The 15,668-nt window shown below is 37.1% G+C and overlaps 2 protein-coding genes across 3 annotated transcripts in view; one reads left to right on the forward strand and one right to left on the reverse strand.

The window, feature by feature from the left end:
- The window catches only part of LOC125780378 (uncharacterized), a 60,450-nt gene that overhangs the window by 8,284 nt on the left and 36,498 nt on the right, over positions 1 to 15,668 (reverse strand). The window lies entirely within an intron of this gene.
- The window catches only part of LOC125777702 (uncharacterized), a 32,094-nt gene continuing 16,666 nt past the window's right edge, over positions 241 to 15,668 (forward strand). Inside the window, exon 1 of the mRNA XM_049452959.1 lies at positions 241 to 1,481. The gene's annotated coding sequence lies outside the window, so the exon portion shown is untranslated. The remainder of the gene's footprint in view (positions 1,482 to 15,668) is intronic.

Here is a 15,668-nt window from a genome sequence, read left to right on the forward strand (position 1 = left end):
ACATGTATTATATGATTTTGTTTACATTTGCTTATTTTGATCAATATTGAAGGTTTAATTTTAAGAACGAAATTATTGTAAAATCAGTCTTGAGATTCACTTGAATAAAGGAAGAAGTAACAGCTTAAGCTTTTTTTAATTCAACCTTATTTCATTTCTCGCGTGAGTTAATACTTTAACCTTTAACCACAACCTTATGTTTCAGTAAACATTAAAGAAAAATCCTCAAAACAACTTTATCTTAGAACAATAGAAGCGCACTATCAGTACAACGGACAATAGCAACCCAAATATTTATTTATTAGTAAACAACCAGCAGCGATAAGCATAGCCTATATAAGCAACTGGAACAATAGCCTCGAGGTCACTTTATCATTATCGACTGCCGAGTAACAAGTTACCACTTAAAACACTTGTACAGTTTAAGTGTAATATTCAATATTGAAGTACATGTGAATACGGTGAAATATTATACAAATAAAGAATCAGTCAGAACCAATCTCATTGCCTAACTTAAAATTTATATTTATTTTATTCCTAACGAGTAAATAAATTAACTGGCACCCAACGTGGGGCAGCAACAAAAAAGGATCATCAATAATATTCTTAGTCATTCTGCCTGAAAGGGAAGAACCTAGTCCCTGGAAACAAAAAAGGATTCATTTAAACCATCCAAGAAGTTTACCAGTGCATCATCCCACACAACGTCAATCAAAAGGGATTCACATAAAAATCATAATACGACAACAAATTGAAAGTAAAGGATCAATATACCATGCTTGGGAAACAACACGCTTTCATAAAAAGAATACCATATCAAGCAGCGCTCCAAGAATACAACGGGAGACCGATCTTTAGTAAAATAAATCAGCAAATAAATCAGCAAGATGACAGAAGAAGCAAATTTAAGTGCATTAACCAACGCAATCGCCGATCTGCAACGACAGTTATCCGAACTACAAATAGGAAGAAGTGCAACCATTCCACAACGAACAGAACAAATATGTTCTTACACCAGACCAGAAGAAGTGGATCTGAATATGTTTAAATCAATAACATAATTTAATGGTAATTGCCAGTGTTTAAATTGCTGCAGTCGAAGTAGCAAAAGTCGTAGAATTTTTGCTTTTTACTGCTTCGACTTCTTTTAACTGTTTCAAATTTGCTTTTGCTTTTGCTTTTGCTTATGCTTTAGAAAAAGCAGCAGTCGCAAGCAAAGCAAAAGCAGAAAACAATTATTAGGAAAATGCGCAGCACTTTTGAGGTCATTGGTTTGCAGTTTTTTACATTGCTTTGCTTGTGTTTGATCAGCTGCACAAACCAAAGCAAAAGCGTTATACGAGTACATATTTGCTTCGCAAGTTGTCAGCAGTCGCAGTCGCGAAACAGTTTTTTCGATCATTTTAAAACTGTTAATCACTTCGACAGTTTTAAATTATTTTGCTATTTAAGGGCACATTGAAAAAATTGATGGTCATTAGGTTTTCTTAACTGCAATGGGGCGGAGCAAGCAATCGGAAATTTGGCAGTTTTTTGATAACAATCCAGACGACGGTTTTGCTACATGCAAAAGTTGTAAAAATAAACTAAAAAATAATAGACTGACGAACTTAAAAACACATTTAATTAAAATACACAGTATAAATGTTTCATTGAATAATACAGAAATATCGGAAACTTCTTCGATAACTTCTTTATCAAAAGTAATAGTGAAAAAAAAAGTAACAATTAAGATTAATAAAAAGCAGCTACTGAGATCATATATTGGTCTAGTCACCGAAGATTCTATTCCGTTTAATGTGCTAAATTCGGTAAATATGAAACATATTTTGAATCCTATTTGTGAAGGACTTTTTGCTGCAGACGGAAAACAAAGATGTTTGAATGCTTCAAACTCCAAGAAGACTTTACAGATCGTTGCTAACAATATTCGAAACGACATAACAGCAGAAGTGAAAAAAATACTGTTATCGTTAAAAATAGACAGTTCTACGCGGTTATACCGAAACATTTTTGGCATTAGTGGGCAATTTATAACAAATGTGCTGATAAAATCACGCGTTCTAGGAATGGAAATTATAAAAACCTTAAAAAAATACGACATTACTTTAAGACAAATAGTGTCAGTTACATCGGATAATGGCGCAAATATGCTTAAAGCAACTAAAATATAAATGAAGCAGATTGCGCGAATGATCAGTATCTTAAAAAAATCGAACTTGTTGAGGAAATGCTAGATATGCTATTGGGCGATATTCAAGTTTGCCGTTGCGCTGCTCATACTTCACAGCTTTGTGCGCTCGACGTAACAAAATCCTCAGCTGTAACAAAGTACCTATTAACATGCCGTAATTTGACAAAATATGTGAGAAAAACAACAAATGGATATCGAGCTATATTTGAATTAAAGCAATTAAAGATGCCTCAACTAGATTGCCCTACAAGATGGAGATCGACCTTCGTAATGGTGGAAAATTTGAAGGCAGCAAAAGACGTTCTAAAAGAAATCGAATCCGTTAATTATAAGACCAAAGATGAAAATTTCGAGTTAGATGACTCCCTTTGGGAATTCGTTGAAAGCTATTGTCTTGTATTTAATCCATTACAAAAAAGCATAAAAATATTTCAAGAAGAACAATTATACTACGGCAACTTCTATGCACAATGGCTCAAGTGCAAAATATGCACGGAAAATATTATTAAAGATACGAACCACCCGCTAGTTAAAACAATCGGCGATATGATTTTGCAGTCCTTCGAAAAAAGAACAAACACGTTAATGCACACACATAGTTTAATTGCTTGTTTGTATTTAGATCCTCGGTTCCATCACACCTTAACGGTAAAACAAAAAATCGAAGCAAGGCAATATTTAAAAAAAGTATGGGATAGAATTAATGAAATTAACCCTGGTAACATCACGTGTTTAAGTGTGTTCAAGTGTACATCAATCCGGCAACCAATTTTGTGAGAAATTATTAACCGAATATTTATCGCAAGGAATTGAAGCGAACTTAAATAATGCATCCGATGTCTATACAAAAATTGACAATCTGCAGCTTCCATTTTTAAGAAGTGACACAAATATTCTATCATTTTGGAAGGAAAAGCAGTTCACTGATCCCGACTTGTACTCGTTAAGCAATGTGTGCTTTCAAATACCACCCACTCAGGTTTGTACATACATATAAACGTAACATAATTTTTATTTTTATTGTAACGTAAAACTGAACAAATGAATTTTTTTATGCTCTAGTACATATTTAATTAATCATGAATTTAATTTATTTATTCAATGAACCAAATAAGTATAAGTAAATGAAATAAGTTTTACTAAATTGAATAAAATTTTGCTTTTCTCCCCAAAACAGGTGACGATTGAACAGGCATTTTCCACCCTTAAACTAGTACTAACAGACTATAGGAATCGATAAAGTTAGGAAACACTGGAAAACATATTGCTAGTAAAGCTAAATCCAAACTTTCTGGAAGCTGCTATAGACAGTTTGCCACTTTTCCAAGACGTAGATGACGAACAAATTTAATTTTTTTTATTTTTAAATGTTTATACCTACATACATATATCCTACATATGTATATTGCGTTGTATATAAAATGTAAATACACTGAATTCAAATACATAAAATACATATATGTAAAACAAATACATATAGTTTTTCAATCACCATGAACAACACATCACTTATAGCTGCCAAAAAAGTACGCGAAACTAAAAATTGTCGAAGTGCTTAACAGTTTTAAAATGATCGAAAAAACTGTTTCGCGACTGCGACTGCTGACGACTTGCGAAGCAAATATAACGCTTTTGCTTTGGTTTGTGCAGCTGATCAAACACAAGCAAAGCAATGTGAAAAACTGCAAACCAATGACTGCCAAAAGTGCTGCGCATTTTCCTAATAATTGTTTTCTGCTTTAGCTTTGCTTGCGACTGCTGCTTTTTCTAAAGCATAAGCAAAAGTAAAAGCGAAAAAAAACTTATCGTAGTTTTTTAATCACTGGTAATTACAACGAATGCAAGAATTGGAGGCAAGTAGCAACCACATTAATGGAAGACATACGACAATTCGAAGGACATAATATATATGCCCAAGAATTAATAATGATCAGAGGAATAGTCCAAGTATTGACAAAAGAAATGCAAGCTAAAGCAATGAGAACAATCGTCACTGGACTGAGAAGTTTAGCTATCAAGAATGCTATCTATGCACGAGCCTGCACAACATTAGCAGATGCCTACAGTATCGCCCGCATAATGCAACATGATTTACGCCGTCAGAACCTGAGTACATTACCGTGATACAACCATCATGAGAATCATAATTTCAGCAATCAACATCAGAATAATTATTCTTGTCAACAATAACCCCCAGTTGAACCATCCACCATATTCCGTAGACCAACGAGACACGGTTACAACAAGAATCAGCAACAACCACCACGAAATCCGCAGCCTCGACAGAATTATCAGAATCCATTTAAGAAAGTAGCAGGAGCATTGGGATACAAACGAGAACTAGATAATACAAGTCATGCTAATATGCAACCAAAGAATCAACGGATCAACCAAATTACACACGATCAACAATCAAATACAGAATATTTTTTTATTCTAAGGCATGGGTTACCAACGCTTGTAAGGACCACAGAAGAAGGTAACTCAGTGTATATTTTAATTGATAGTGGTACTGAAGAAAATTATGTAAATCCAAAATTCCCTCACGCAAAAAGGATAGAAGTAGAAAGTAAAAAACAAGCCGCTACTTTACACGGTAAATCATTAATTAAATATAAAATTAAAGTGAATATAATAGGATACAGTATGGAATTTTTAGAACTCGATACTTTACAAGATTTCGATTTCTTGATAGGAATTAAAGGTTTAAAGCAAATGAAAGCAATGTTAGATACTGAAAGAAATGTATTAATTGTGAAAAGAATAAATTTACAAGAATAAATTATATGATAGGAGAAGAAATGTATAACAAAGAAATAAATGAATTAATGAAAAAAAATGAACAGAGTAAAACATTACCCTACGTAACTACAGTAGAGGCTGAAATCAGAACAGAAACAAATAATCCTATTTGATTCAGACAGTATCCATACCCCCAAGGGGATAGAGCATTTGTAGAAACTGAAATAAAAAAAATATTAGATAATGAAATAATACAGCCAAGTAAAAGCCTGTACAATTCACCCATATGGACGGTTTCTAAAACAGCTTAAGCTTTTTTTAATTCAACCTTATTTCATTTCTCGCGTGAGTTAATACTTTAACCTTTAACCACAACCTTATGTTTCAGTAAACATTAAAGAAAAATCCTCAAAACAACTTTATCTTAGAACAATAGAAGCGCACTATCAGTACAACAGACAATAGTAACCCAAATATTTATTTATTAGTAAACAACCAGCAGCGATAAGCATAGCCTATATAAGCAACTGGAACAATAGCCTCGAGGTCACTTTATCATTATCGACTGCCGAGTAACAAGTTACCACTTAAAACACTTGTACAGTTTAAGTGTAATATTCAATATTGAAGTACATGTGAATACGGTGAAATATTATACAAATAAAGAATCAGTCAGAACCAATCTCATTGCCTAACTTAAAATTTATATTTATTTTATTCCTAACGAGTAAATAAATTAACTGGCACCCAACGTGGGGCAGCAACAAAAAAGGATCATCAATAATATTCTTAGTCATTCTGCCTGAAAGGGAAGAACCTAGTCCCTGGAAACAAAAAAGGATTCATTTAAACCATCCAAGAAGTTTACCAGTGCATCATCCCACACAACGTCAATCAAAAGGGACAAATTGAAAGTAAAGTATCAATATACCATCCTTGGGAAACAACACGCTTTCATAAAAAGAATACCATATCAAGCAGCGCTCCAAGAATACAACGGGAGACCGATCTTTAGTAAAATAAATCAACAAATAAATCAGCAAGATGACAGAAGAAGCAAATTTAAGTGCATTAACCAACGCAATCGCCGATCTGCAACGACAGTTATCCGAACTACAATTAGGAAGAAGTGCAACCATTCCACAACGAACAGAACAAATATGTTCTTACACCAGACCAGAAGAAGTGGATCTGAATATGTTTAAATCAATAACATAATTTAATGGTAATTGCCAGTGTTTAAATTGCTGCAGTCGAAGTAGCAAAAGTCGTAGAATTTTTGCTTTTTACTGCTTCGACTTCTTTTAACTGTTTCAAATTTGCTTTTGCTTATGCTTTAGAAAAAGCAGCAGTCGCAAGCAAAGCAAAGCAGAAAACAATTATAGGCTGGTTAGTGAACAAAGCAGAATCGTGGGTCGTGTCAGCTGGGACGACCTATCTTATGGGCGCGCAATGTAACTGAACAGTGAAAAACGCTACTCCCGTTGACGTTGACGTGACGTTGACGTGAGAATCTGCGACATTTGGATTTTTGCCGTCGCAAACGTCTCAGCTGATTGCTCTCTCACAACGCAAGGTTGCCAATATCGATATACTGCAGTAATTATCAACTTTTATAATTCAATCTGTTCAATATGTTTGAAATTTTCTTAAAATAACTCAAAATCAGAGTCAAATGCTATTATTTATAAATATATAAACTATTTTTAATAGTTTGATTTTAGTTTTGATATTTTATATTGTAAAAAATTGTAATTGAAAACAAAGATGCGCTCAAAACTATATATGCGTATTGGGCAATGGCAACATTGTTCAAATGTAAACAAGCGCCATTAAAACAAACGTCAAATGAAACATTTATTGGATTGATTGGATAAGTGAAATACGTGTGCAAATCAATAAAAATGGAAGACGAAAGATTAATAGCTCTAGTTGAGGCTAGAAGCGAATTGTTTAACAAGCGCAGTCCATTTTATAAGCTACAGTCAAGGAAGGATGCTTTGTGGGCTGAAATAGGAAGAGAATTAAACGCAAGTGGTAAGTTGCTATGTTATTTACAACTGTTTATGTTTTTAATAATAATTAATTATTTTTATAAAGGAGAAATGTGTCGCCGAAGATGGCTGACACTTCGCGACCGGTATGGGCGGGAAGTGCGGAAGGCTAACGCCCCCAGCGGCAGCGGGATGGAGGTCCAGAGACAGTGGCATTTGCTGGACGCGATGAAGTTTATTCAGCCACACATTGTACCACGGCCGTAAGTTTTAGTATATTAATTGAATATACATACTTATATTTGAAAAAGTATTAATAAAAACTTAAATTTACAGGATTAGATTCTCACAAAATATTTGTGAAATTGAACAGAGACAGTTGCCGATTGCAACTGAAGACAGTGGACTGCAGCCACATGTCCATGTGCAGGAGGTGGAAGTGCCATCACCGCTATGGCCCAAACCACTAATAGTATCCCTGCCGTCGCCATCTCCACCTGTCGCCGTGGTGCCATCTCCACCTGTCGCCGTGCCGCCATCTCCACCTGTCGCCGTGGTGCCATCGCCTCCTGTCGCCGTGCCGCCATCTCCACCTGTCGCCGTGGTGCCATCTCCACCTGTCGCCGTGCCGCCATCTCCACCTGTCGCCGTGGTGCCATCGCCTCCTGTCGCCGTGCCGCCATCACCGACTGCTTCCTCATCCACCTCGCTTCCCTCACCATCCTGCTCTACGCAGGTGGCTACCCAAAAGGGCAGAAAGCGAGGTCAATCTGGGCCAACTAACAGCGAGGTTGACAAGAAGATGATGGAAGCCATTGACATTTTTAAAAAGAGATGGTCAACGCAAGCCATCATGCCGGTCCAACAACAACAACAATCAACAAGTCCGGCTGTGCAATCGTTCAGCACTTTAGCCGTGTCCATTTTAAACAAAATGGATGAGGCAAAGCAAGTTAGGGCTATTGAAAAAATGTTGGAGGCTGCGTTTGCAGTGCAGAGGGGAGAATAATTTAATTAAGTTAATTTAATAGTATACATATGTATATAAATGAATTTTTTATTTTTAAATTATTATTTTACTTTTTCTACATAAATATATTTTGTTCATTAATTCTTATGGAAATAATAATTCTTATGTAAATAAAAAATGAAATGATCTCATGAACGAAAACAAAAATGGTATTTATTTTTAATAAGGTCCTCCAGGAGCATATGGTCCTCCTATAATAGAGTCTAAATTGTTCTGGAATGGTACAGATCCTTCATTTATAAAATAAAATAGTCTCTCCCGTAGGTTAAACGCAGTTGAAGGACCTCTACGCACCGAAGTTCGCATTGGTCGTAAAGAGTTGTTTTCAGTTTCCCGGCGCCACTCACCGGCATAAACAATGTTATGTCCTTCCACTCGATCTACATAGTTCTCCGGACAATACCAGCGATTGTGATCATTCAACATTATAAAATTGTGTAAGGCTATGCAAGCCAATACAATTTTTTCACAATTTTCTGGATTACATTCAATCGTTGTTTTCAAAATTCTCCACCGAGCAGTCAATATACCAAAGGAATTTTCTATGACTCTACGAGCGAATTAATAACACTTGGGTTATTTTAGTCAAAAAAATTATTTTAGTTCTGCCTTGACAGCAGAACGTTCTTTATTTCGTAATCTTCAAAATACAAAAGACGAAGCGTGTATGGTTATGCTTCTATTTATACTAACTAGAATGTTTACTTATTACTAGTTGATAGTTTCTGTAGATACAGATTCTATTATTTGTTTAGGTTTGTACACATATACATTGTCTGTTGTATTGATAGTGCATTTACAATATTTGCTTACTTGCTAATGAGATAGTTTGGTGCAGTTTACATTTTCGCACATTCATTTTGTTTGTTACATTTATGATGCTAGGCGAGACTATTGTTATTGTTTGTTTAGGTTACCAGTTGATAATTTATGTTTTCGATACAAAAATGTGATTAAGTAACACATGTTCCTTAACTCTCCCCTCCTTTAAAAAAGAGTAAAGGCTCCTGCCCTGCGCTCGCTTATGAGAGCTGCCCCCGCCACGATGTCAAAATCGTGCTTGGCGACTTCAACGCCAGGGTGGGCAAAGAAGGTATCTTTGGCACTACGGTCGGTAAATTCAGCCTCCACGAGGAAACATCCCCAAATGGGTTGAGGCTGATCGACTTCGCTGGGGCCCGAAATATGGTTATCTGTAGTACTAGATTCCAGCATAAGAAGATTCATCAAGCTACCTGGCTGTCTCCGGATCGAAAAACTACCAACCAGATCGATCATGTTGTGATAGACGGAAGACACGTCTCCAGTGTTTTAGATGTGCGTGCGCTCCGAGGTCCTAACATCGACTCGGACCACTATCTTGTTGCAGCTAAGATTCGCACCCGCCTCTGTGCAGCAAAAAACGCACGCCAACAAACACAAGGAAGGTTCGACGTCGAGAAGCTGCAATCACAAGAGACAGCCGAGCGATTTTCTACTCGGCTTGCACTCCTGCTCTCTGAGAGCACTCGTCAACAACTCGGTATAAGGGAACTGTGGGACGGCATTTCAAACTCCTTACGTACAGCTGCAACCGAAACCATTGGTTTTCGGAAGGTGCAAAAGAACAGCTGGTACGACGAGGAGTGCCGTGTCGCAGCGGAGAGAAAACAGGCTGCCTACCTCGCAACGTTACGATCGACCACAACACGTGCGGGATGGGATAGATACCGAGAGTTGAAGAGGGAAGCGAGACGCATTTGTAGACAGAAAAAGAAAGAGGCCGAAATGCGTGAGTACGAACAGCTTGATAAGCTGGCCGACAGGGGTAATGCTCGAAAATTCTACCAAAAGATGCGGCGGCTTACAGAAGGTTTCAAGACCGGAGCATACTCATGTAGAACCCCCCAAGGTGATCTAGTCACCGATGCCCAGAGCATACTTAAATTATGGAGGGAACACTTCTCCAGCCTGCTGAATGGCAGTGAACACACAACGCCAGGAGAAGATGAACCCGATTCCCCAATCGATGACGATGGAAAAGACGTTCCATTGCCCGACCAAGAAGAAGTTCGAATAGCAATTACCCGCCTGAAGAACAACAAAGCGGCGGGGGCGGATGGATTGCCAGCCGAGCTATTCAAACACGGCGGCGAAGAACTGATAAGGAGCATGCATCAGCTTCTTTGTAAAATATGGTCGGACGAAAGCATGCCCAACGATTGGAATTTAAGTGTGCTATGCCCAATCCATAAAAAAGGAGACCCCACAATCTGCGCCAACTACCGTGGGATTAGCCTCCTTAATATCGCGTATAAGGTTCTATCGAGCGTATTGTGTGAAAGATTAAAGCCCACCGTCAACAAACTGATTGGACCTTATCAGTGTGGCTTCAGACCTGGTAAATCAACAACCGACCAGATATTCACCATGCGCCAAATCTTGGAAAAGACCCGTGAAAGGGTGCTGCTTTCGACAGCACGAAAAGGAGCTGCCTTTATGCCGCGATGTCTGAATTTGGAATCCCCGCAAAACTAATACGGCTGTGTATACTGACGTTGAGCAACACGAAAAGCTCCGTCAGGATCGGGAAGGACCTCTCCGAGCCGTTCGATACCAAACGAGGTTTCAGACAAGGCGACTCCCTATTGTGCGATTTCTTCAATCTGCTGCTGGAGAAAATAGTTCGAGCTGCAGAACTTAATCGAGCAGGTACAATCTTTTATAAGAGTGTACAGCTGCTGGCGTATGCCGATGATATTGATATCATCGGTCTCAACACCCGCGCCGTTAGTTCTGCTTTCTCCAGACTGAACAAGGAAGCAACGCAAATGGGTCTGGCAGTGAACGAGGGCAAGACGAAATATCTCCTGTCATCAAACAAACAGTCGTCGCACTCGCGACTTGGCACTCACGTCACTGTTGACAGTCATAACTTTGAAGTTGTAGATAATTTCGTCTATCTTGGAACCAGCGTAAACATCACCAACAATGTCAGCTTTGAAATCCAACGCAGGATAACTCTTGCCAACAGGTGCTACTTCGGACTGAGTAGGCAATTGAGAAGCAAAGTCCTCTCTCGACAGACAAAAACCAAACTCTATAAGTCACTCATAATTCCCGTCCTGCTATATGGTGCAGAGGCCTGGACGATGTCAACAACAGATGAGTCGACGTTGCGAGTTTTCGAGAGAAAAGTTCTGCGAAAGATTTATGGTCCTTTGCGCGTTGGCCATGGCGAATATCGCATTCGATGGAACGATGAGCTGTACGAGATATACGACGACATTGACATAGTTCAGCGAATTAAAAGACAGCGGCTACGCTGGCTAGGTCATGTTGTCCGAATGGACGAAAACACTCCAGCTCTGAAAGTATTCGACGCTGTACCCGCCGGGGGAAGCAGAGGAAGAGGAAGACCTCCACTCCGTTGGAAGGACCAAGTGGAGAAGGACCTGGCTTCGCTTGGAATATCCAATTGGCGCCACGTAGCGAAGAGAAGAAACGACTGGCGCGCTGTTGTTGACTCGGCTATAATCGCGTAAGCGGTGTCTACGCCAGTAAAGAAGAAGAAAGAAAGGCTCCTGCCTTTTTATACGGTTGTAGTGGTGTTCTTCTTGGTTAGGTATTCCATTCCTTGTTTTCGTAGTATTTCCTCGTAACGTTTTTGTGTCATTCGTTGTGTTTTCAATGTTTTATATCTAAGTACTGCGTAATATAACTTTAATGATAAATATGTTAAAATTATTAAAATAGCGATAATACTTATTGTTATAAGAGTTGTTTTAATAGGGTGTTCCTCAAAAGGGATTATGAATGTATGTAATTTTTGGATGTTGCTAAATTTATAGTTAGATTCTCCATTCAAGATTTCTAATAGTTTAATTTTATCATTAGAGTGTGTTTTTATATATTCGTTAATTTCTTCTTTTTGGTTATGATATTCTTTACCATCAATTTTTATGGTATCAATAAATTGTATTAAATTAATTCCATTAATTGTTTCATTATTAATTTTGTGTTCTCCTTCGAGGAGAATGTTTCCCTGGTTTATCTGTAATAGGGGAATATTATTTTCTTCTATTGTATTACAAAAGGCTTCTTGGTATTCTAATATTGGTATAGTACAATTGTCTCGTTTGTTTTGCTTACAAATATATTTACTCATATTATTTTTACATTTAGTGATTGTTATGAGTTTATTATTACATTGTGCTATCAATGGGTCTAATATAAGTTTCCCATGATGATATTTTAGAGCAGTTATGTCGTAGGTATTACATTGCTTTGATATGATTGGGTATTTATATATATTAATGAAGGCGTTATCTACCCTGACTATATGTATTTCTGCGTATTCTAATATATCTATAGCTGGAAGGGTTATTTTTTGTCTTCGACGTTAGTTATTTCGTATGTTTGTAGTTGTTTATGTAGTAGTAGTATTGTTACCAGCAATATCCATATTTGTTGTGTTGACATTTCGCATGTTATCTTTGTGAATGATCCTCCCCTTGGTTGTTAAGACTGTGTCCTCACGGTTTTCTTTTACTATATGTTTTGTATAACGATGACCTGATTTATCTCTTCTGTCTGTTTTTTCGTAGATTTTTTGTCCTTCTTGGAATTCTCTGTGTTTTCTTTTCTTGTTGTGGTATTCAAGCATGTAATTTTGTGCGTTTGATGTTGAATGATACACTGCTGTGAGTATATGTTTAATCTGTAGTTTTTTCATTAGTGCTGTTGTGCCGACGCCGCTGAATATATTTTCGTTATCTGTCATTAGTTCGGTACAGTTGGGGAATATTTGTGTGATGACTTCTTCTATTATCTCGTGGAATTGTCGCTTCGTGTCGAGTTTACGTAAGTATGTGTATTTAGAGTAGCGACAAATGCTAGATAAGTATCTCGTGCCGCGTATTTGGAATATGTCCATTTGTATAGATGTGCCAGCTAAATTGGGTGTTGGCGTTGTTCCGATTATGTGTTTAATTGGTTTTCTTTCATATTTGTTCTTAGTACAATTTGTACAGTGTCTGACTATTTTTTCTGTGTCTTTTCTTAGTGTTGGCCAATAACAAGTTTCTGTAATTTCTTGATAATTATTTTTAGCGTTTCTGTGCGCTCTGGTATGTGTGTATTGTAATATATTTTCTCTATCTGTTGGGTCTGTTATGTCTTTTAGTTTGTGTTGAGTAAACACTTTTGCGTATGTATCGAATGTGAGCTTTATGTCTTTCCTCACGTCGTACCATGTTTTTAGGTCTGCGTGGAAAGCTGTGGTTCGTTTAGGTTTCATTAATTTTTTTAATGTTTCTATTAAGTATTCTTTTGTTTGAAATTTAATCGTAAACCGTTCGTATTCGGGAAATGGCGTATTCGCTTCTAAGTTATTTTCTTTATCGTGAATTATTTCAATTTGTGTTTTAAAGGAATTAAATGGTGTTTTCACTTGTGTTATGTGTCTTAATTCAGACGATTCTGCAGAGTGCATAGACGTATCTGATGTGGTATTAATTTGACGCGATAGTGCATCGGCTACGACATTTTCTTGTCCCGGTTTATATTTTAATTTCGCACCATATTCTTCTATTAGATTTTTCCATCTTTTCAATTTGGTGTTTGGGTTTTTTTCCGATATTGAAAAAATTAATGATTGATGGTCGGTGTAAATCGTTAAATCTGCTATACCGTACAAGTAGTTTCTTAGTTTCTGTAATGACCAAACTATTGCTAACATCTCCTTTTCATTCGTGGAGTAATTTTGTTCTGTTTTTGTTAGAGTTCGTGATATGAATGCTACCGGGTTTTTTCCTTGGCTTAAAACTGCTCCTATAGCGTAATTGCTAGCGTCTGTGGTTAGGTCGAATCCTTTTTTGAAGTTTGGTTGGTATAATTCGATTTTTTCTTTTAATAGTTTTCTCCTCTCAAATATATTGTCAGTGGTTTGCATATGTGTGCGAAGTTTTGCACGAATTTCCTATAATAGGAAGCTAGGCCTAAGAATGAGCGTAGTTCCTTTAAACTTTCAGGGGTTTTATACCTATCTATTACCTCTATTTTTTCAGGGTCTACTGTTATTCTACCGTTTTTTATTACGTGTCCTAAGAATTCGGTTTGTGTTTGGAAAAACTTTGACTTTTCTTCAGAGATTTTCATATTAGCGTTGTGTAATGTTTGTACAATTTCGGTGATGTGCTTCATATGTTCTTCGGGAGATGTTGAATATATTAGGATATCATCGATGTATACGTACGCGCATTTACCAATGTATGGTCTGAGAATGTCAACCACGCATCTTTGAAATGTAGATGGTGCATTTTTTAAGCCGAATGGGAGTCGTAAAAATTCATATTTAGCTCCGTTGATGGAGAAGGCTGTTTTTTCCCTATCCTCTTCCCTAATTAGAATTTGGTGGAACCCTGACTCTAAGTCTAGCGTCGTGAAGTATCTTGCTTCTCCTAAGTTTTGTAGAGTCATATTGATATCTGGTATCGGGTACCTATCTGCAACAGTAATTTTGTTTAACTTTTGGAAATCTATAACCATTCTCTTTTTTGGTTTTCCTTCCTCATCTAATCCTTTTTTAGAGACTGTCCATATCGGGGCATTGTATGGGCTTTTGCTCTCTTTTATTATTCCGTTTGCTAATAATTTATTTATTTCCTTTTTTACGAAATCTTGATCCGCGTATGGATATGGATATTGCCTAACCCATACAGGATCATTAGTTTCTGTTCTAATTTCAGCTTTTATTGTAGTTGTATACGGTAAGTTTTCGTTTCTATAATTATTTTTCATTAAATCTTTTATGCAATTTTCGAACTGTTTCTCGCCTACTGTATAGTTTACCTTTGCACTTTTTGAGTGATTTGACACTTTAGTAAACGTTATTGAATACTTGAAAAGATCTATCTTTGCCTTCATTTTCCTTAATGAATCTTCTCCTAACAGTATATCAAAGTCTTTTAATTCATTTATTTCTAGAAATTCTAAGTCGAATCCTACTAGATTAATTTTTCTTTTATGTGTTATTTTTGAACTACCATGAAGTGTAGTTGTATTAATTATTTTTCCTAATGGTATACTTTTTGCGTATTTATAATTTTTGCTTACGTAACTACTGGTTGCACCTGAATCGATCAGTATGTGCACGGACTTACCATCTGGTGCGGTTCTCTTGAGTGTTGGTAGACCGTGGTATCTTATAAAAAATGTCCTTCTTCAGTGTGGTTGCTGTTTGGTTCGTTGTAGAGTGACTGGATTTCGCTTCTTTCATTGTTGAGTTGGTTCACTCGCTGTGCTTTGTTGTGGGCGTTAGTGACTGTTTCGTCTCTATACCTTTTGAATTGGTTGCCAACTGTTTGGATTGCTTGTCTTGGTTGGACTGGTGGGTTGTTTGGTAGTTGTAAGTTTCTTTGATGTGTAGATCGTCGGAATCGTGTTGAGGAATCTGTTTCCATAGGTTCTACTCTGGGTTGTTGGATCCTTTGAGGAAATGTGTTCCTGTTGATTATTGTATAATTGTGTTGCGGATGTGGTCGCATCCTGGGTATGTATTCTAGGTGTTGATAGCCGACATCATGTTGCATAGTTCTGGCTATATCGTGAGCTTCTGTGAGTGATGCACAGTATCTGGAGTATAATGCGTTTTTGATCGAGGAACTTCTAATGCCGGAGATGTATGTTCTCGTGGCTTTTAATTGTGCTTCTTTATTATGTGATACTA

This window comes from Bactrocera dorsalis, chromosome 1, assembly GCF_023373825.1.
Source record: "Bactrocera dorsalis isolate Fly_Bdor chromosome 1, ASM2337382v1, whole genome shotgun sequence".
NCBI classification, from domain to species: domain Eukaryota; kingdom Metazoa; phylum Arthropoda; class Insecta; order Diptera; family Tephritidae; genus Bactrocera; species Bactrocera dorsalis.